We start from the raw sequence: 22,415 nt of genomic DNA on the forward strand, positions 1-22,415 counted from the left end.
TTTTAAGATCACCTCAAAATCACCCTGACATGCCCTAGATTTCGTGATCTATTTTAAAATTCCCTTTCAGATACTATTACTTGTGTTTTCTGTAGAAGTTTCACAAACAGGGAGAGTGACAGCTGGCAAGAGATTATAAACTGAAAGGCAGAAGACACCATGAAATAGAGAGAATTAAAAAATCCAAGTTTCCATACTCTTGAAGACTTTCAGGAGGGTCATTTTTCTTTCTGAAGAGGGTTGCTAATTAGCCAACCATAAAAGTAGCAGTTGTAAACAGTCCTTGTAAAAATAGCTCAGTGCTTATTGAAAGCAAATTTGTGAGTAATACAGCTTCACTGAATTCTAACTAATTTGCTATTGCTGACCAGCTTCTGTCTTTCAGACATCCTTAAACTTCATACATTGACACATCTCCAGCTAAACAGACTGACTACATATCAGTCTGTTCAATTAACACAATTCCAGTATTTCTGCCGATTTCTATTTTAAGAAGGGAATCTATTTCAGAAAGTAAAATCCGAAGTCTGAAGAGTAGCTTATTCCTGCTGCCAGACCAGTTCCATTCCACAGGTCAGAAATATTTATGCCAAACAAGAGGTCTCCTCAGGCAAATCATATCACATCTCCTAGTTGCTATACTTTGAACTTACAACTAACTCCAGTATCCTAGTGCCACACTTTTCATTAGGGTGCGACAAGCCCCTTTAAACTAGTATTTTGTGCTTGCAAAATAAGCCAAGGTGGTGAATTAAAAATAAAGGAAAGTGAGTTTTTATGAAAATTTAGGGGTTCAAATTAACACCTTATGAATTATATTAAATGAACAGCTATGTCACCTGCACTAAAGGAAACAGTGCCTTTCAACTAAATATTGGAAATTGGGATCTGAAATCAATTTTCAGATTTTCAGAACTGTGAAATGCTGCTTCCTTCAGCTCAGGGTACTTGCATACGGGATGAATCTTGTTCCCAACTTCCACCAGGGACTGGGCTTCCCAGCTAGACAGCATCTCCCTTAACCACAATGGCAACTAAATTTTAAAAGAAGAGATGGAAATCAGCAATAAAGCCAAAGAATGGGAAAATAAAGTATGCTAATTACAGTTCCCATGGGAGATGTTGCTACCATTCCTAACCCTTCAGTTCTATTTTTAATTGAAAGGATATTGGGGGGGGGGAGGTGTCCCCTCCATAAATTAAACTGATGAACTCTGACGAAATGTGCATGCAGAAAAACTCTTCCAGAATGCAATGCAGGGCAAATCTTCAAACCAGCTTAAAATCAGCTGGAGAGGCAAACAGCTTCACTTTTGTACTGCTTGGAAGCTAAAGAGGAGGGTTTGTTCTAAGAACATTCTTCAAGCTTTGTAGCAATACACCCCTGACTCCATCCTTCACCATGAAACTTTTTCCCCGTTTTTGGCTTAAAAGAATACCACTACATTGAASTAGATCTTTACACACTTAACTCACCAAAACCCCTGAAGGTTTTAGCTAGTTTGCACCAGCCTGACAGAAATATCTTGACACACAGTCTTCATGTTGGTGCCCCAGTGCTTGATACTGAAGTGAAATGGAATTAAGAGAGACCCATGGCTTCTGGATGCTGCAARCACACTGTTTCCCCATGCCCCTAACACTTCATCCTCAAATTAGAATATAAATATGTCAGGACTTAGCAGTGGGACAAGACGAACAAAAACACAGCAAGTACCTCAGCAAGCATGAGGGGAAAGCAACCCTTTTCATCATCTCCAGGATCTCTGTGCAAGTTACTGCAATGAAAAAACACCCAAAACTATTCTGAGTATTAGGTACAAACAATCTAGCCTGATGAAAAACTCACTATTTCAACACAAKCCAATAATCTACCAAATCAGTACTGCTGATAACCTGCTCTCTTCAATGGCCCCTTGTTCTTCTCCTTACTCTGAATAAAAGCCATTCCAAGTTGCACTRGAGGAACAATGAATGTGTCAAGCACGTGTCTGTCACATCGCTGGCTATGTAAGGGGCTGGCTGAAGAATTGCAGCAATCTCTCCAAGGGTTATCCAGTGGTTACTCTCCTCAAAGGAGAACTTCAGACAGAAGATAATGTTTAAATTAACCCTTTTGCAGTCTTTCAACCAAGTCTCAAGAGTGGTTGCCTCAAAGGGATCTGGGGAAGGCCACTAAGAAAGTAAGCCTGTTGACTGCAAGCTTAAACTCTGAGCAAAGATTACACCACCATCATTAAAAACTCAGAGGGTAGTACAACTTAAGAAAAAGTTGAAACACATAGGGTAGTACAACTTAAGAAATAGTTGAAACACAACAATACAGTTGCAATACTGGTTCTGTGATCTGCAACTTAGAAAGTAGATTATTAATACTATTAATACAGTTATGCACTGRAAAAAGCATCTGAACTATTAACACTGACTTTATTGGACATCTCAGATTTATCTGCAATAGCAAGATCTAAGATAGCTTAAATTTACCTTCAAACAAGCCTTCAGTTCAAATTAAGCTACATGCAACAGGGTAAGGATTTCCCCAAGCCACAGGCCAGTGGCAGACTCAGTGAACCCACAAAAGAACCTGGGTATGCTCAAGGCAGAAGGAAACTTTTCCTCACTGAGGGTGAAYCTGACTAAGTTATAATRTTCTTTTCCCTTCTCCCAGATTGAYGTTTCAAGTACCAGGAATTTCAGYAGTTCAGGAGAGCTTCACCAATGACTCCTCCCTAACCCCATTCCACKCTGAAGCTCATAATTCAATATCCAGGTCAGAAAGGCAAAATGAGTGTGAGGGGAAGGCAAGTTCCTGTCCCTGCTCCGATTAATGTTTCATTATTTTATATTAAAAATTAATTTGCAAAAGGGCTAGAATTCAGGTAGTCTAATGGGTTTACCTACAAAGASAAAAAGACCCATGATCAAATGCTGMTAGACAATGGTGGGAACTCAGCCTTRGCTTCCTTTGGCCTCTCAGAGAGAGTGAGCCCTAGTTCCTCCAGTGCTTACAACTCAGTACAAGGTATCAGATTCCAGAAAGGAATAAGAAGGGGCAGTTCAGCAGATTTTCCTGCAACAGAAAGAGGGCTACTGACTTAGAAGTCCTTCTCTTGATTTSGGATGCCAGCTTTTGCAAATTCCATTCCTGGGCCTGCTTTTCTCTGGGCATTGCATAGAGAAACTTATTACATGCATCCCATAGAATAAAGTGCCCAGAGGTTTGTTACTGCATGACTTTAAATCTTTTGTGGACCAGCTCTGCTGCAAATGTTCCTGAGTTTCTTTAGTGTTTTGAAAACTGTGATTAATGTTACAAATGGCAGCCAACCCAACAGAGCTAAACACTGAACATCAAGTACTGTACCCTCCCATAGCGGGGTGGTGCAGGGTKTCAGATACTCATCTAAAGTCACATCTTAAGAGTCAGCCAGTATAAAGAAAATATGGAGCTATTCAGAGGCATTTCACAAGCAGAAGAAAAAAGTCAGCAAATACATTATCTGTAGCAAACAGCCCACATGCAGTTAGTTTTTGATTTAATACATTTCAAAAACAGGACAAGCTAGCAGATTTTCTTACCATTGAATGAAAGCCCTCCAAACAATCACACTGCCATAAAAAGGTTAAAAAGGGTGGATGCAAGGAGGCATTCTCTTTGCAGAAATCAGGAGCTGCATCTCCCGTGCAAACAGGAAGCCATGACCTGGGCTGTCCCTCCGGCCAGGAGGCAGRCAGGGACTCACTGGGCTGCCTGAGGCAGCCAGCAGCACATCAGCTGGCAGGCAGGATGCTGGAAAGCGCTGGTAAAAAACCCGCCCTAGCATGGCCACCTTTCACTGAACACTGGGGTATAGCTTTGAAAATCAAAGCATGGGAGACTGTGTCTCCATCTCAACCACAAGGGTCTGTCCACAGACAAGCTGCTTGATTACTTTTTTGTTATTCTATGATTCCTTATTCAGCAAGCAGCACCGTCACTGCCATCAGCTAAAGCCACATATAAAAGACAACATATCAGGCAGTTTTCACTGTGTGAAGTGACAGTAGACAAGAGGGGGCATTTCCTTTACTTTCGAGAAACAGATGAACTCCCACTCAACAGTTAATTCAGACTCTAAGCTATTTTCACCAATCACTTGAAAATTAAATAATTACCCCATTTAAAGAAATCTAGCAATTATATTTTGCATTTCCCCCCCTCTCCAGCAGCTATTGCTCTTGTGACAATATTCATCTTGTCCACGATGTCTATTATCTGCTATATAAATATTGATGATCTGAGTAATTGCTGTTCTRTACATATGCTTCTCACAGATATAAATTTCTCTGCCTGAAGCAGGCTGCTGACAAAGTGCTTTCCTCCTTTTGCATGGCAATGAAACATTACAGGAGGTGTCACTGGGAGGAGGGAAGAAAGAAAAAAAAAGCAGCAAGTAACAACTGCYTTTGAAGAGGAGAAATTATGTTTGTCTGTGCTGGGAACACCAAATAGTAGCAACGAACAACAAGTTAGCTAAACTGGTATTCAGGCAGCTTAAGATTAGCTTACGCTGTGCCACCACCACAACCAGGCACAGATGAAAAGGAAAGAACTGCCCTGGACTCAGCACTGGCCACTGCTAAACTGGCAGRACTAGCGGTGACATGTGCACAATACCCACACTGAACCCACCCCATGGTTCAGTGGTGGCAGAGGTTACTTTTTATGGCTCAAAATCCAACCAGAAAACCAAGCCAATCTTGTACTGGAGGAAGAATACCATGCTGAACATGATGATGGGACAAACAGGTGCCCAATGCCACCCAGTAACCTCTGTCAGCACGAGGCTAATGTGTAACACAAAAAGCAAAGATGGTCTTGACACACCCCACACTCATCAGTGGATACCAAAGGCACAAAACACAGCATTGCTTCAATCTCTTTTTGCCAGTTCACTGCATTTGCCCTGCAGGCCTTGTGAATAGTCAGGTAGTTCTCTGTCTTCCTGCAATTGATGAAAATTACTAAAAACACCCCACTGCGTGTTCTGGCTCCTCTGATCATATTGCACGCAGGTCTGGCAGTACAAAGACACAATTTTGACAGAGTTCTCCCAATGGCACATGGCCTCACACTTCCAGACTTGAAATTTGCCTCTGGACAGTAAACAGCTCTTCTTTAGTGGACACAGACTTCCTACCATACAAAACCTGAGTCTGAACCTCAAAAAAATTACCCCTCTAGAATKACAGGTCAAGGTATTATTTTTTCAGCCATGTAAAATTTGGCAAAGCATATACTAACAGCTTCTTTGTAGAAATAATCTAAGTCTTCATCAGTCATTTAAAGTATCTGGAAACAAACACTGSACAAAGACCTTTATTAGATTTTAAGAAAAATCTTTGAACTTACATATGCTACAGAAATTATGGGGAAACTAAAAAACTGCCTGATTTACATCTGTATTACTGAAGTTCAGGAAGTGTGTGAAGACGATGGGGCTTTAAAGCAGCAGGAGAAAAGACACCAGATTCCTTACTGGAGCTGGAGGCCAGGGCAGGGGCAGGAGATGGGTGGGGACAGAAAGTGAGCAGGAAGCAAGGGGGAACACAGATAACATGCAAGAAACATTTGGCGTGTCCAGAGGCGGAGAGAGAGGAACTGAGTGTTTGTAAGGGGCAAAAGACGTATKTCTGGAAGTCTTACTTCTCTGTTGCCTTGTTCTAACAACTACATAATAAGCCATTATACATAATCACAACAGCCACRAATTATTTTATATATATTATATGCACATGAACGGACTCAGTCACAGGAGTTACTTGACATTCATACAAACTTATCTTCTTCAACCACATCTTCTCCCTGCAACACTGTCTTAAGCCATCTGCTTGTTCAATGGATTCTTTGTCACATAATTGACTCCCCTTCTACTTTCTGCAGCTTCTTTCCTTCCCTGTAATTTCTGTAATACTTTGGGGTTTATATGTTACAATCTCTAATCACAATCRCTGTGCATCTCTGGATTTTGAAGMGAAGTTGCTTCCAGCAGAAAATTAAAGGTTGAACTCTTACCAGTAACTCTGGGCATACTTAACTAATCCTAAACCGCATAACATAGCCTAATTAGTCCAACAGATCTTTTAAAAAAATCCACATGACCTCGGTTCTCACACTGAGTCATTCTGGAGACCAGTTGAAACAGAGCCCTGAGTAAATCTCTTACATCAGCAGCAAGCTGCATTACTCGAAGTGGACTGGATCCTAACTACAACCATGTAACCCCCACAGTCTCACCTGCATTTTTTTTTTCCTGTTCTTTTTTTAAGACAAGACACAATCTAATGACCTCCAAGTAGCCTGTCTTAACTACATGGCCTCCTACATTTCTCAGAACTACTTTGTTTGCATGCAGATTAGTTGTAACACATGCTATATGCATATGGAATGTTCTACTCCAAATTATTTTGCATGCAAACACAAAATGCAGGAGGGCCAAGCCACCAACTGCCCAATTCACAAGTACAGACTTCGTACTCTCAAGCTTTTACATGCATATTAATTTCAATGCACTGAAATGTACCTATGACTTTGAAAGTCAAGTTAAAACACCTTTAAGAAAYGTGATTCAAATCTGAAGTGTTTTGCATGCCTGAGCCACTGAAAAGTGAAATTAAATTATTTTCTAGGTAGTAATTAATCCCATGTTTCACKGTGAAATCACAGTCATGTAACTTCACTAAAGCTATGCCTGTCCGGCGCATCTTTTCCTGCACAGGAATGTCCATCTGGAGTGTGAYGAAATAAAATTTCCATCCACCACAACCGCATCACCAAATTTCCTCAGAGAGGATGCAAATCAGCAGTAGTCCCAGCTCAGTGTGTTTTCACAAAGAGAGTAGAGAGCTTCATCACAGCTGTGCCAAAGTCGCTATGTCCACAAAAAGAAATGCTTCACTGGGTTTGTATCCTGCTACAGTCTCTCTCACGGATATATGAAAATGCAATTTCACTATAAAAATAAATACAGTGGAGTGAATAATTTCTTGCACTGGGCACATGGCCATCTAATTTAATTGCTTCCAAAAAGCTGTTGTACTAAGACTGTAGAATGCAGGACCCCGCTTCTCTAGCTCTTCCTGATTTGCCTCAGCCTTCCCAGGGAGAGCAAGGGCTGCAATATGGTATTTGTGCCTCTCAGATGCCAAACATCCTTTCTCAAAAGSTAAGGGCAGGGCACCTTCCTCTCCTGGTGCAAGATCTGTGAGGAGGCCTTGTAGTGGCAGCCAAAGCACAGGGAAAGAGGGACTCTTGAACTGTGATGAAGAGCTAAATCATCAACAAGCATCCTCAAAGTAGCACACAGATCTATATGGTTTGGGGAGGAGCAGCACACCTACTAGTGTTTCCCTTTGACAGAACAGAACTACTTTGCATCAGCTTTTTACAGGAAAGGCATTCACAGAGATTTTGCCAATATMTGGCGTTTTGTGCTTTACAAAGCTAGAAAAATCCAGTCAAAAGACTGATGGAAAGTGCATGAGCACTATTCTAATCAAATTTATTTACATTATGTGCTTCTGATACAAAACATCAGCTACCAAATACATCACCCAATAATTCAAAGCCTAATAAGCAGTTTGAGATTCCAGGCAGTCCACTGAAATTGCTACTCCTACAAACCTCTTTCTTCTTGGTTTTTGGCTACAGAGGGTAAGGTGCCAGCAATCTATCTTAGAACAGGAACTGATGAAATGGGAACATTTACCAAAAAAAAATAAAAGCAATACAATTCCACTCATGAACTAGTTTGCTTAGCAAATGAGCATGTTTTGCAGTTTCCTTTTATGCAGCACTACAGCACTGCAACTCRCATTTCTTCTGAGTTTTGTGGTAAAAGGCCTTTTCTTCTTCAGCCTAGATGATTCCCCCCAGTTTTCACTCTGAGAATATTCCAAGAATATTCAAACTCTAGAGAGTCTAAACGCATGCATCCTGATACCCAAGACTAACCCCCACTTCCTAGGTGCATGACAACCAAGCCACAGCTCTGTTTTCAGATTGAGCTGATCTTCAAAGATTTAAAAATGTATTGTAATAAGGCCAGCAATAAATTTGGAATTGCCYTGAGGAGGAATAGGAGTGGTCAGTCCTCTTTGTACTTATCTTCAAATGTTGACAGTTGTTTGGTTTTTTCCTTGTTTTCTTTTGCAGTAAAGCTCAGCTGGTTTAAACAATTGCCGACAATGTTCACCAACAGGAGAAAAGGCAAAGAGCTGATGCAAGATGCTGTTTCTTTTGGGCAGTCCAGTGCTTTCAGTGCTCTGGCTTGCAGGTTTCTGCCTGCGTGGGGCTTCAAATGGAAAACACTCATGAGATCCACTGGAGGTCACAAAATGCTGCCAGGAATCAGATGGAGACAAGATGCACTAAAGAAGTAAAATAAACAAACCCCCAAACTAACAAACTGCTCCCTTACATTACTTTTCTTTTTTTGTTTGCCTGCAAATCTTGCCACMCTTGGAAAAGTGGCAAGAAAAAAAATGTTAATGTGGTCATAGTGTAATTATCTAACCCACAATATCTCAACAAGTTTTGAAAGTACTGTCAAAAATTTTCCTCTCGTGGAAGAGACACATTTCCCACAAAGCAGCTCAGAACTTCTGTCATGTGTGACACTACTGAAACACTCAAAAACAGTTTCATCCACCTAGAAAACTGCATGCATCCCTTTCACTGAATTAGCAAGTCATGCTGAAATACAACAGGAKCTACACCTTACCCAGTATGATTTGACTTACAAAAGGGGGAAGCTGATACACCTCAAAAGTATGCAGCATACAACACCCATGACTTCAGATCCTCTTAAAGCACTCGCCAGCTTTTGCTCAGACACGTGTCATTAAGGAAATGAAGAGGTGCCCGAACTGTGATGCAGGTCAGGACACCCAAAGAAATGCGTTGTGCACTTCAGAGCTAGGAGTTGCTGCCACCTGTAGTGCTAATTAATGGTAAAAAAAAAGCCAATGAGCTGAAAGAAAATTAACTGGGCATGGCTATTCAATACCTTAGACTAGTTTTAAATGAATGCAACTGTGCTTAAGTTAGAAAAGGAAATGCAGGGGCAAGAAAGTGGAAAATGAAGCCTATGCTTGTGTACCACCGGAATACAGAGTGGAGTACCTTGCAAAATTACTGTAAATTTTTAAATGTATCTTTTTCATACAAGTAAATTTACATAAATCACTGATTTTTACTAGCTTATTTTTGCCAAGTCAAAAACATTCATACATTTTGGTTTTTCCTCCATGTATGTATGAATACCCATACAAAACTGCTTTTTCAACCTTTTTCTCCTCTCATTTTGCCACTAAGAGAAACATARAAGAAAGAGAGAGAGAAGGAAAAAGAGAAGAGGGATCTTTCTGTATTTTGCTTTTAAATTAAAAAAAAAACAGGTAAAATGTATTTCTTTTCACTGAAGTTTTCTGGWTTGGGAAAAAGCATTTTCCTTTGATTAATTCAGTCAGCTAAGCATGTGACAAATATCAAGTACAAATAGTTTTGGACCAAAGAGCCTAGCCCTTTGATTTCAGCTATTTTTTTAAAAAATGGTTATTTCTATAGAAAGAAAGCAAATCACCAGTTCTAAACAGACATTCAGAGGATATGAAAATCAGATCCCCCTGCACTATGCTGCTGATCACAGCATAGAGGAGCATCCAAGCCTCTGTGGACCACATGCCACGGCTGCCTTTGCTCCCATTTGAGAGTACAGGACACAATTAGCATTTTCCAGCTTCTCCTTCCCAYTGCCAATGTGGAACAATTAAGAATACGAATGATGATTTGAGCAGCAGGCCTCATAAATTACACACACACAGAGATCCTTCTGTTTGATCCCAATCTTCCACAGGTCTCTAATGAGAGCCGTGAACACCATCTACTAATCATCTCATCAGTAATGCAAATAACCATCTTGACCTCTCATCAAGTGTCTCTCCAGCTTAAACACTGTGCTCTCAGACTGCACAGCCCCGGGTGCCAAAGCTGGGTCCCACCAAAAAGAGGGAAAGAGCCTCAGCACGACCATACATATTCCATATATCACACAGCCCACTGAGCACAGCCACACATCAGGAGCCAAAGCAATCCCTCAGCTACCAGGAGGGCTCACAGGCACATCTGTCCCTCCTCTGCACACACCCAACAGCCAGGTATGGCACAGGCAGGGATCTCGGATTTCACAGAGAAGGYGTCATCCAGCTACAGCAACACATCTTCAGGCCCCCTAAAACAAAACACTGAATAAGCAACAGCACAATGCTACAGCACTGGCCTGGCAGTTAAAAAATGCAAACATGACCTTGTTTTAGTGCCCCCGGGGCCATCACACCCCGGCAGTGCTGTTATCCTGGATGAACCTCGGGCTCATCCTATGCCCCCAGGCCCATCTCCATCTCCTGCTGCTGAATGGACCCTGATCCTGCTGCATCATTGAGACTGTGAAAGGACCCTGTTAGAGCACTCTGAAATCAAAATTATAAGAAAGGSATTCTTCTGTGAAACATCATTACCATCCTGCCAGCAAAGTGCGAATTGCAAGAGCTTCTAAAATAAAAATAAATGTATTTGTATAAGTCCCTTACCCTTGGCATCAGGCCCATACTGCCAGTTCTCATAACATTTATAGGGAAACTGGCATACAGAACAGTGCAGYAAACAAAAGGAAATTCTGTGACAATCAGATCAAAACATACCAAACAGGGCTTGATACCACAAAAGCAAAGACAAGCTACACCTGGACAAGCAACTTGTAGCTGTAGTCACTGACATTAACAGATCTACCACAGCAGAAGGAAGAAAACAGGCTCCCAAACATCTGCAAAATAACATGTTTCAGGTTTTCTTTTAAATATAGATTTGGAAAGTAATGCTAAGGCAAAAAAAAAACAAACAAACAAACAAACAAAAAAAACCCTTAAAGAATTTAAATATTCTAAATACGCCAAATAACAGCGCCAGCACTTCAGCACCCCTGGTCCTGCTGTGGCACAGCTCAGCCCCCACTAGCAGTTTCCTGCCTCACTGAAAGGAGAATTGCTGGGCTTCCAGTGCCACTCTCAGCAAATTTCTACTKTCTAAGCAGCAAGCGTCTGTACAACAGAAACCCTCCTATCAGCATTACCAGCTGTGCCCACAGCACAAAAAGCACAAGCACGTACACGGCAAAATCTCAATGTTTGCGCGTGTGTAAACACCACACTTCTRGAAAGGCAGAGAGAATATTTTCAGAGTAAACACAGCAAAGATTTTGTGTCCTTTAGGATGTCAGAAAGCCGCTGTGATCCACTGCTCATCTTCCCCACTTACCAGCTGCTCAGCTAAGGCACCTCTGGAACTCACAGGGATCACGACACATCTTACAAGGCTGTTTTACTGCCTGTGAGAACAGGAGGAACTTTTCCTCTTACAGCAGTCCAGCTCCTTGGAGTGCTACCCTCCCTAATGTCAGATTACAGCCATTAAAATACCAAGCAGCTCCAGAGCAGAAAATGAAGCCAGAAGAACCAATTCCTAAACATCAGATTGCAGCTGCTGCCCCAGGAAGGTAAGCAGGGGGAAATGGGGAACTACCTCACTGCCCAACTGGAGCCCTGAAATCCTTACCAAGGTGTAAGAGACGGAAGAAACACACATACTAAAGCATTGAGGCAGAAGACCATCTCCACCCCAAATTATTCACTTTCAGAAAGAGAGCAGCCCTCCAAGGCCCTGAAGATACYTTCCCTTATGCAATGTCACCTGCASCTGATGGAATAGAAGGCTTGTTTAATGAAGATGCCAAGACTTTGAGACTGGGACTTTAATTTAAAGAGCCCACTTCTGAAAAGTGTCCCATTCCCAGATTTTGACTTGGGAGAACACAGGAGGTGGCAAGCGACAAGACTGATGCTTTCTTCTCTTAACCACCTGCACGAGTACTTTTTCAAAACATACGGAATTATGGCAAATTATGTTTGAATTAAGGAACCTCTGGGGAKAAGTTCTCAGTCACAGAGGAAAGAATAGCTAGGAAAAATACTACAAAGATTGGTTTATTTAAAGCCTGAAGAAAAACAAAACTTAGACAAGTGTTCTGGTTTAATCCTGGATGAAGCATGTCCAGAAGAAAACCTCCTGCAGCACATAACTTCTACTTGCAGACTGAACAGGAGCATAAGCATCAGCTGAAAAAGGATCTCACCCAGGTTAAAGGCCAGCAGATGTCAGTGCCAGARGGCTGACATGCAGCACAGGGGAAACACGGACCCACGCTGCTGGTCACCAGAAGCCAGATGGCTCCCTTGTCCTCGCTCCTTTCTATGGGGATGAAGGGCACACAGGGGAAATTGTAAGTCCAGAACCTAGGTAACTATCAGAGGACTGAGCACCTTGACACCACAGGTGCTTGCAGGAGCCTCATTTTTCTCTAGCTGCATACAGACAGTATTTCAGATCTGATTTACTGTCTAGGCACAGCATACTATCACACAATACAAGTGAAGAAGACTGAGAGCAGTGGAGTGTGGAAAACAGACTGGCCCAGTCTTTTTCTTTCTTTAAAAACAATACAGTGTGCAGGCTACATCAACATTCTCACAAAAATGCTTCATCTGTCCTGTACCTCAGAAGCTGGCTGCTGAAAAGAATCCAGAATACAATTAAAACATGGATTTCGTTAACTTTCACTTCCCTCTGCAATTTTGTAATCGTCTCATCCATCAATTTTGAAAGAACATTAATAGTGGCATCAGCTGGCTCTCCACCTCCTCTGCTGAGCCAGCTTTTTCCAAGCCCTGTCCCTGCCTCTCRGCATCTGACCACAGATGCTATGAGGAGAAGAGGAGGGACACAAACAGGGGTGAAGAGAGGCCAGCAGGGYACACCGAACATGGGAAGCATCCCACATCTTTCCCGGTGGAGCTAATGCAACTTATAGTGCCTGAAGGTCTGCCTAAACATGCTTACTTTAAAAGAAAACCACACAAACAAAACAGAGAACAAGGTTGTGTCAGGGATTAAATTAAGCCTATCCAAGCTYAAACCAAATCCTAGGCATACATCACCACCATCTTTTCCAAGCTGGAGATGCCTAGGACAGTGGTGTGCAATCTTTTTTGTTGTTTACTTTTTCACCCCCACAGAACCTTTCCCCAGCCTCTGAAAGATGCGTAGATGTCCCCACTGATACAAGCCACTTTCACAGTAACCTTCCACAGGTGATCCACAATCTAGTTCCCAGATCCCCAAGAACTTTCAGACAAGAACTGAAGACCAGTCCCATGTTCATTTTAATTGTCTCTCCTTCYCATATACATGAAGTTCAGTAATCAAATACTGGTTCTCAGACTTAGACACACTGGCACTGTAAGGAGAAAAACTGGCTGGTGCCAGTTTTTARCATCTGGCTTATTAATTATTTTGTCAAGGTGTACAATCCTTTGGGTCATCTGAAATTTTTTAAGACACTCTGACATTATTTTACAAATTGAGTTTAACATGGTTTATAGTGATCATGTCCATGATTTATACCACAAACTCCCWAGAACACAAGTCTGACTTTTAAATTATTATCATCCCAACTGTTTCACTGCAGGTCAGCCTGGTCTGTTCCAAGACCAGATTTTGTTGGCAGACATATTTTCTTTGCTGGAACATCTACTTTTCCTCATCTAGTTAGATAAAACCAAAAATACTAAAGCACAGAAAGAAAGCAAATTGTTATGCTCATTTGAACACAATCAGAAATTGTCGACTTTGTCCTCTCTTACTACTGCATGAGGGTTTGTATTGTCCCCCCTGCCCCCCGAATAAAGGTGTAGGAAGAGACTCACTGTAAATTGGTCAGAAGACAGACATGCAAACATCTAATGACTTGCTGGGACTACAGAAATCAGTTTTCTGGAAAGTGGCCAAGTTCACCAACTTGCATTTCAGCTGGAAGCTCAGCCTCTAGAACCTGCACACTCTTTGCACTATCATGTGGCTATTAATTTCCAGAAAATAATAAAAGCGTGAGCAACCAGTGCTCCTCACTATGAACTGATGCAATTTCAGTATGATATTCAACCCCACAGAAGGTGGGTGAGATCAAGCAAGACTGCATACAACAAAACACTGAGGAGGAGCAGGGTGGAACACAGCATATTCTTTTGGTATAAACTATGAACAAAGCTGGCCTAAAGCAGCCACTCCCCCACTTTGATCACAAAAGGTCCCACAGTAATAGCTCAGGTCTAAAAGTAAGGAAGATGAATCCTCTAAAATGGTTCATTCAAAGGTAATTGGGCTGGTTTTCACCTACAGTTTGAACAAGCAAAAATTACAGATCTACACTGGAATCAAGATAGTACACAACACTACCAGGCTGTCTGGAACCTCTGGAAAATTATAACCAGCACTGGAAATAACAGGCACAAAGTGACGGTGCCTGAAAACATGAAGAGAASCAGATGGCATTTGTTAGGGAAGCAYAGAAACAGAGGGGAAGGAGGACTTRGTGAGRGCAAATTTAAGGAGATAATCAGGCTGCCATATAGCAAAGAGCAGAACAGACACAGGCAAGTCAGAGAGGACTTGGGAAACACCAGAACTCTGCCTACCCCATGCTAAAATGGTATCCGAGAGTATCCAGGCTCTGGGCTGCAAAGCCCCCCAAGACAGCAGCAGCTGACCKGCTGAGCATGTCACCCCACTTTAGCCACTGATCACATCCAGACAAACTGTGCTTCCTCAGCAGGCCCTTATCTCAGGGATTAGAAATTAATGCTGCATCCCAAGGGTGTGTGCTCCCTGGATGACTCAGGCCACTGCAGATTCATGTGACAAGACCTAATTTTTATTTATCGCCTGCCTTTGCCTTTGTACCTTTGTTCCWTCATTATAAAATTACATTTAAACTTAGCTAGGTAATTTTTAATACAAAATTAAGAGGTGTCTTAAAGAAGAATCCCCATAGAACCGTCACCCAGTGTCTGTATGTATCTGCACTGACCCTGTCTCCAATTCAATGATCACAAACCTTTTGAGCTCTGAAAATCAACTGCTTTTGAAAAAAGGCAGTAAGGTTGTSTAGTAAAAGCAGCAGCTGTCCCTCAACCCCTGCCTTGCTCAGTGAAAGTCAGAAAGAATAGTGAACAAGGCAACACCACAAGAGAGACAMAACCACCTTGCCTGAGGAAGTTGGACATAGCACCTGCAGGCAGGAATTACCTCCTTCTTGGCTTCACTTTCAAACTCTTAAGATGCTCACCAAGTCTCTAAAACCAGTTTTCTTCAGGTGTTCCCTAATGGGGCAGTCCCCACCCTCAAGTCAAAGCATTTAGAGCAAATATACAGACACCAGCAACAGAGGTCAGTTGTCCTTGTGCTTCCAGCAGATGAACTGCTATGTCATGCCAGGTACTCTGGGATGAGTGGAAAAGAAAATCATACCAAAGTACTTCTCTGACAYTGCCAAAATTGAAGATGYYTCAATCACCTGAGGTTGATTTGCTMTTTGATTTCACCCCTCAGCTATGAAAACAAAGACAGTACCTTTACCTGAGATGCTGTAAGAATAAATTCCCCACCTGAGAAAGACCCCAGGAAGGAATTAGCAACTGTTCAGTTCAAGGTCTGGGTGGGGTGTAAAATAAACAGATGTGAAGACACATACAGAAAATAAATGTGAGGAAGAAAACATGAATGCAGCAATTACCTATCCAGTGAAAAAGGGACTCTCTGAAAGCGAAAAAATGATGCAATTACAGAATTAAAGATTGTATCATAATGCAGATGCAAAAGGGAGTTCTGCAACATTAGTCCTGGAACTTCACTGCTTTTGTCCGTGTGATTTTGTAACCCCATTTTTCTCCTGATGTCATTATTTTGTAAGCAATTTAAATGCAAGACAATTATGTGATCATATGTTTGTATCTTTTCATCATTAATAACATGTGGAACAACTGGCAGCCTCTGCTCCCAAAGTGATGGATGCCTCCAGCAGATAGCTGCGAACAATTCCCTTTCTTCCACCTTCATCTGAGGTAAAGAGCAGGGAGAAGAAAAGGAGGCTTTATACCTCAATTCCATGCACAAACATTTGGTGATTTTGGGGGGGTTTCAGAAGAGGAAACCATGACCAGTATCAATTAACTATTCTGAAAATAATTGTCACAAATCAGATTTTAAGAACAGAGGTGCTGAGCAGCTTATGTGTCTTGCCCAAGGTCAGAAGGAAAGCTCCCAAGGCCTGGATCCCAAATAACCCCACTAATAGCCTTCTGCCCATTCSTACCTCCACATTAAAACTTGTATAAGTGCAATTACTGTTCCTAACTGCAGCTCGGGGAAGAAGCCCATCATTTCCAAGCTGTGTTTCCGTTTTTGTTGGTAGATGCAATCTATAAACAACTTCAGGGAGAGTGTCATACAAAATACAACTGCAAGCAAACATTACAGTTGTATGTGTTCATCCTGGATGGTAATTGTTATATTGGGTCTCTTAAATAAATTACCCTGCACACCTACGACTTCAGGCAAATTGCCAACACGTTTCTCAGCGTCTGGGTCACTCTGCTTTGTGAGGGAAAGCAGCTGCAATAGCAACAACCTAACTTGTTTTATTTGCAGATGGTATTGGCTGGCAAGAGGCATTGTGTCTGACAGCATGCTCCCTAACCATGCTTCAAGCCTTTTAGAAAGTCTTATTTGCCTTTGTATGTCCCCATTTGCAAACACACACGCAGCGTTTCTTTCAAGTAGTATTTGCACCTTGTCTATGGGGTGCTGGCAGCTACTACCACAAGCTTTACATGATCTTTTGTATGTAACAAAGCAAGCTTCACTTCTATCTTTCCCCATCCTCAGCGAGCAGAGCTTGCAAAACCTGGAGCTATCAAGTCCCTGAGGTGCATTCAGTCAGAGCCTGCAGTGTCCCAGGCATTAGGGTCACACCAGCTCTTCTCAGTGCACATCTTTTGGAAAAGCTCCACCATGGAAAAGTCCACTGTGGTGATGGAAGCATTGCAATCCTTCCCTCTTGGCATGCAACCTGCTCAGTTCCACTTAAAAACTAACAGAGAAAGCACTGCACCATCACTAAATGTATATGGGTAGCACAATTCAGCTAACAAGAACAGGCAAAGGTGGTRCCACAGCAATGTTTTACCCCACATCTGCCTCCTTCAGGATTTCTGACACAAAAGCTTGGGTGGCTGGCACCTTCAGAGGAGAAACCTGCACAGGATGTCTTGTCCAAGACCAGGAGTCCATCTTTACCAACCACAGTCATCCATGATGCCAAGCTACCAGTGGTCAGAGACACTGTTCATGRAGGGGAAAGGAAGGGAAGCAATAGATGCTCTTGCATCTGCCCAGTAGTGTAGAGAATTASATCTGGATGCCAGAAATGCCCAGGYAGAGTTTTTGTGTGGGRAACAGCATCCTCTTTGCCTYGTTGGCATGACTTGGGGCTCCACATCCTCCATAAATCATGATGGGGAGCCAGCTAAACATTCCTCCCTTCACCTCACCTTGACAGATGCATCTGGTTTTACCTAGACCTGTATGGGTATTTGAGATTTACCTTGGCCCTCCAAGGTATCCCATAATACGTTGGCATTAGAGCCTGACACTGGTGATCTCTAAGAGGCAATGCTCTATGGCCCAGGACGACAGGTACACACTGACAACCACCAGTAACAAAAGAGGGTATCAAAACATGCACTAGGTGAGGAATTGTATGTGAATCCCATAAATGCTGGACACTTCTGACACTCCTATTTCTATTGCCAATGCCTGTCTTTTCCTTCAGTCCAAGCCTGGAAGAAATGTGCTCACCACAGCTATACTGCCTTGCACAGACACACTCTGGGTGAGGTTAAGTCTGCTTTTCTCAGCACAACGGTGCCCAGATTTGTGAGGCAGACCCGTCAAGACACCCGTGCTGGACCAGCTGCATCCATACTGGGATGCACAGTAACACAGAATCATGTCCCTGACATCTCACAGCACCGCATCAACCCTAGTGAACACCTACCTAAAGTAACACTGGGAACAGGGCTGTGCAGGAATCTGAGACTGCATTCACTCACAGAAGCTACCCTGGGAGAAACATATGGCACTGCATGTTATCAGTGTCAAATTAGCACTGAATTCCACAGGATGGTGACAGTGAACATCCAGATTATCATACTGCCATTGCACATGTGCAAGTTTGTCCATGCACACACACCTCTGCCAAAATCCCACCCAGGATGGACAGGATGCACATTCCCATGCACTCCAATGCTCACCAGCATTCAGCCCAAGGTGTCCTGGAGGTCGAAGAAAGCAGGCTTGTCCAAGCTATGGCTGTCAGCCCGCAAGCCTTCTTAAATCTCAGGTGGCTTTAACTTGTCAAACCAAAGGATAGCCTTACTGCAAGGAAGAATAACAAACAGGACTCATATGCGGGACATCTGTGTCCTCTGCACTGCTGCCCCTCCACCGCAGCCACTGCAAATCCCTTCCATGCTACCTCACACCCACCCCTGCCCTGGATGCCACACACACCCCACAAACTGGCCAGGGCTACAGAGGCGCAGTGTGCTTGACCACCACACATGCAATGCCTGGCCGGGCAGCCACTGCCAGGCAGAACAGAGAGCAGCTCTAAGCAGTCTAATTTTCATCAGAGAGAGTACTGCTTCCAAGATTTCCCAGCCACCCACTACTCTTAACAAACACAAGTGGGAAATTAGTGATCTTCCAGACTGCCAACCATTGGTACAATCTGGTTGAAACTGGCCAAACAGGAGACAAACAGCACTCATTTCCTGGGGAAACTAAGTTAAAATGAAATGAAATAAAATAAAACCAGATGAAAACTATTATGTTTGATTAGTGGTGTCCCCATGTTCTGCTACATCCCAGGAAACAACGCCTTGCTCAGTCCAGCCTATGAGCTGCACAGCACTGTAACTGCTCAGCTCTGTAACTACCCAGATGTTACACATCTGGAACGGGAAGGGGCAAATTTCATACTTATTAACATCTGGGGGTTACTCTGAAGGGGCAATTTCTGCAGCAGAAAAACAGACAGGGCAAGGGGATCTGCAYGTGAAAGGGCTGAAGGACTATTACTCAGATCTCAGTGTGAAAGCAGCAGAGGCTCATCTCTCCTTCACAACCCTGGAAATGAACTCATCCTGGAGACTTCAGCATCCTTCTCCTTGCCATCCCCAGCGTTCCTTAGCCCATGCTGTYGGTGCTTGGCCACCATCTGTGCCTTGGAAGCACGGGGCAGCTCTGCTGCAGTCAGACTAGCAAATGTTGAACCCTGGCCAGTCCAGACACAGGGAGAGGCTGCACTGATGAGGGCTGGAAGGATTTCCTCTAATGCTGCTCAATGTGACAGATCATGCTACACAGCTACATCAGTTCCAAGGACTCCCRTGCTCCCTTCGCAGAGCACAGCACAGCAGGAAGAAACAACAGCRACAAAGCAAGAAGGCAACTCTGGACAGACTCAGAAACAGCTGTGGAATTTCTCTAAAGAGATGCTTTCTATAAAGCAGAGGAAAGCCCAGCCTCCCATCTCACTTCCAGCCCACCCACCCACCGGATAGAGGCAAAGCGTAAGAACAGCAGAAAATTTAAGGCATGCCAAGATCCCAGGCCCTGGAAATTAGTTTCCCACATGCTCCACAAAAAGCACTCACGCCCAAAATCTACTGCTTTCAACTCGGACTGCACACCATTTACTCAGCTGAATAACCACGCTCAAGTCAGTGACATTACTTGCATGAATATCTTGAACCTGATGTACAGACAGGGGCTGCAGAACTAGCTCACAAATAACCACAGGTATACACAAGGCAGTGTAAGAACACTGCTCTCGGAAAGGCTGGAACCCTAGGCCAGGTCCCAAAGGCAACAGCCATGTGGTCAGAACCACAAATGACCGGGTCTTTGTTAGAGTCATATCAACTGATCATCATCTAGATGCCWTCATACCTCTAGACCTGTATCCTCCAGGCACCATCAACTGATTGRGATCACAGTCTGAAAAATATTTCACTGACTTAGGAAATTAAATTCTGCTTGAAAGGATGGCTTGAGCATTTAGGAGTGTAAGCTTCATTAGCTTCCAGCAAGACTTCAAGTCCCAAGCACAAACTAATGCTCCATAAAACTCYAGCAGAGAAGCACCACCGCTCCTACTGTGCCAGTACTGATCCCAAGTATGGTCAGCTGYTCTGGAGGGAWCYKAAACACGATATKGCATTTGCTCTCAGCCCCATGCAAGGAAAAATGATGTRCAATTCACACCCTGRAAAGCTTACAAGAGGCAACCCTGACCTTAAAACCTCCACATGCAAGTTTGCTTCTGAGTATCCCTCTTTTAATTTCACTGGAGCAACTCACATGACTTAAGTTAAAATTGTGCTGAAGCCTCACACAGGACGGCAGCTGATGGAGTTGCTGATCTAGTTCATCGAGGGGTCAAGGTGAGAAGCCTGAACTGGAGCCAGGAACAGGTATGACAAAAACATATCCAGGGTTTTTCACAAAGCTGAAAGACCAACAGAGTTCCTCAGGGAAGAGTGACCAGCACCCAGAAGCTTTTACCTGTGCATTCCCTGGGTGCTCTGCTAAGCCACAGATCTTTGGATGAGAGGCTCATTCCGAGTTCTTGCATTTGCACGTATAGTTTAAACATGCTATATTAAAGCCAAAATAATATTTATTGTCTTCCTGGCATTTCAAATCTGGATATTTCACAGCATTCTCAAGAAGACTTCACAAMATGCATATAAAACTTCCATCAGGAGTGGTCCAACCAACTTTCTTCCCCCCAGACAAGCTGCAAAAAAGATACCATTTTCACTTGTTTTCACATACCTGTCCAGCTGTCCAAASCCTCTGACAGATCTCACAGCTTTGAGCCAGAGGCTTGGGTTTTTCAATTGTACTGCCAGCTTGTGCACGGCGGGAATTTTCCACAGAGCCCCGTCCCGACAGTCATAGGGACGCCACTGCCACAGCCAGCAACAGCACATGGCTCGCCCAGCTTTGCACTYCTCAGCCAGGACTACTTTTACATTTCACCTTACACACAACTACTACGAAACTAAAATCCAGTCACWCACATAGCCAAGAACAGTTTCCAGCAGAAGGGTTTTTTCCTTAAACTGCTATTGCTGTCATCCCATAGGCTCTACATTAGTGCAGACTCGCTGGGCATTTCAAAAAGGCCTGTGGTACAGAAAGGCTGAGAACAGGACCTTCATACTCACCCTAAGCTGAACGGCTACAAATAATCTCCAACAGCCTAAATCTGACAAAAAGTAAATCTGCATCAAAAGCTCTCTAAAACGTACTAGTTGCAAACAAAAAGAAAAAAGGCAAACAAAAACAAACCATGGGACATATCGAGGAGGAGGAAGAAGAGTTTAAGTGAGCAAACAAGCACAGAGGAATTATTATGTTTACAGTTCAATTAATGGGAGCTTATCAAAATCTTGTTTGCTTTTTTTTTTTTTATTTTAATAAGACGCCTATTACACAAACACACACTCTTAATGCCTCCCCGGCTGGCACCCTGGTGCACACATCCTGTGTATGGACATATCAGGAGAGGCAGAGCTGCTCCCGGAGAAGTCCCTCCACCGGACGGCGTGTGGGAACAAAGCGCTCGGGCGACGGATATCGGCAGGGTCCGTAAATCACATTTTTGGCAGCTCGACCTCAGCTGGGAGACAGCATCTAACGCCGTAAGGAACTCTGAGCGCTGCCGCTCTTTAGAGCGGGTATCCTACCGGGGCAGGAGGCTTCACGCCTCTCCTCCTAGCTGGTTAAAAAAATAATTAAAGCCGTTTGCTAAAATCCCGGCGAGATGTATGGCATTTAATGACAGCACCCGAGTCACCCCGCGTATSTTCTCCGCTAACTGCCGGCATACGGAAAAAAAAATAAACCAACGTAAAACCACCACCGAACCTCCCGCTGGAACAAAGGAGCCCACCAAAGCCCGTCTCTAAGTTATGTGGATTTACTTGCTCGCAAAGCACACGGAGAACCCTCCTCCGCTCGAACTGCGCTGCCGCGCTGCAGGCGCGACCCCGCCGCTTTCGAAGTAACCTCGGYGCCCGCCGCTCTCCCGGGACGCGGCCGCTCACCTGCACCGCGCACCGCGCCGCGGCACCGCCCGGGGGTCCCCGCTCCGCCACCCGAGCGCGGCGGGGCCGGCCGGGCAGGCGCTTACGAAACCCGCGTCTGCCCCTCGCCCGGGCGGGAGGGAAGCAGGGAGGCGTGGCGGGGGGCATCCGCGCCCGCGGCGGCCCCGCTCCCCGCCGGGAAGAGGAGGAGGAAGAGGCGCCCCCGCCGCTGGATCCACCGCCCGCGAGCATCGCCCGCCGCCCCGGGA

The 22,415-nt window shown here is 43.8% G+C and overlaps 1 protein-coding gene across 3 annotated transcripts in view; it reads right to left on the bottom strand.

Annotated features, from left to right (window-relative positions):
* Positions 1-22,415, bottom strand: part of RNF152 (ring finger protein 152) — a 79,240-nt gene that overhangs the window by 21,558 nt on the left and 35,267 nt on the right. Inside the window, exon 1 of one of the 3 annotated variants that reach the window (XM_057373119.1) lies at positions 22,168-22,287. The exons of 1 other annotated variant lie outside the window; for it this stretch is intronic. The gene's annotated coding sequence lies outside the window, so the exon portion shown is untranslated. Of the gene's footprint in view, positions 1-18,300; positions 18,428-22,167; positions 22,288-22,415 lie in introns of those variants that run through there. One more of the 3 variants, XM_057373120.1, reaches the window with a different exon arrangement.

Source organism: Malurus melanocephalus, unplaced genomic scaffold (assembly GCF_030028575.1).
Source record: "Malurus melanocephalus ecotype Western Australia unplaced genomic scaffold, MMel_1.1 scaffold_187, whole genome shotgun sequence".
Classification (NCBI taxonomy): domain Eukaryota; kingdom Metazoa; phylum Chordata; class Aves; order Passeriformes; family Maluridae; genus Malurus; species Malurus melanocephalus.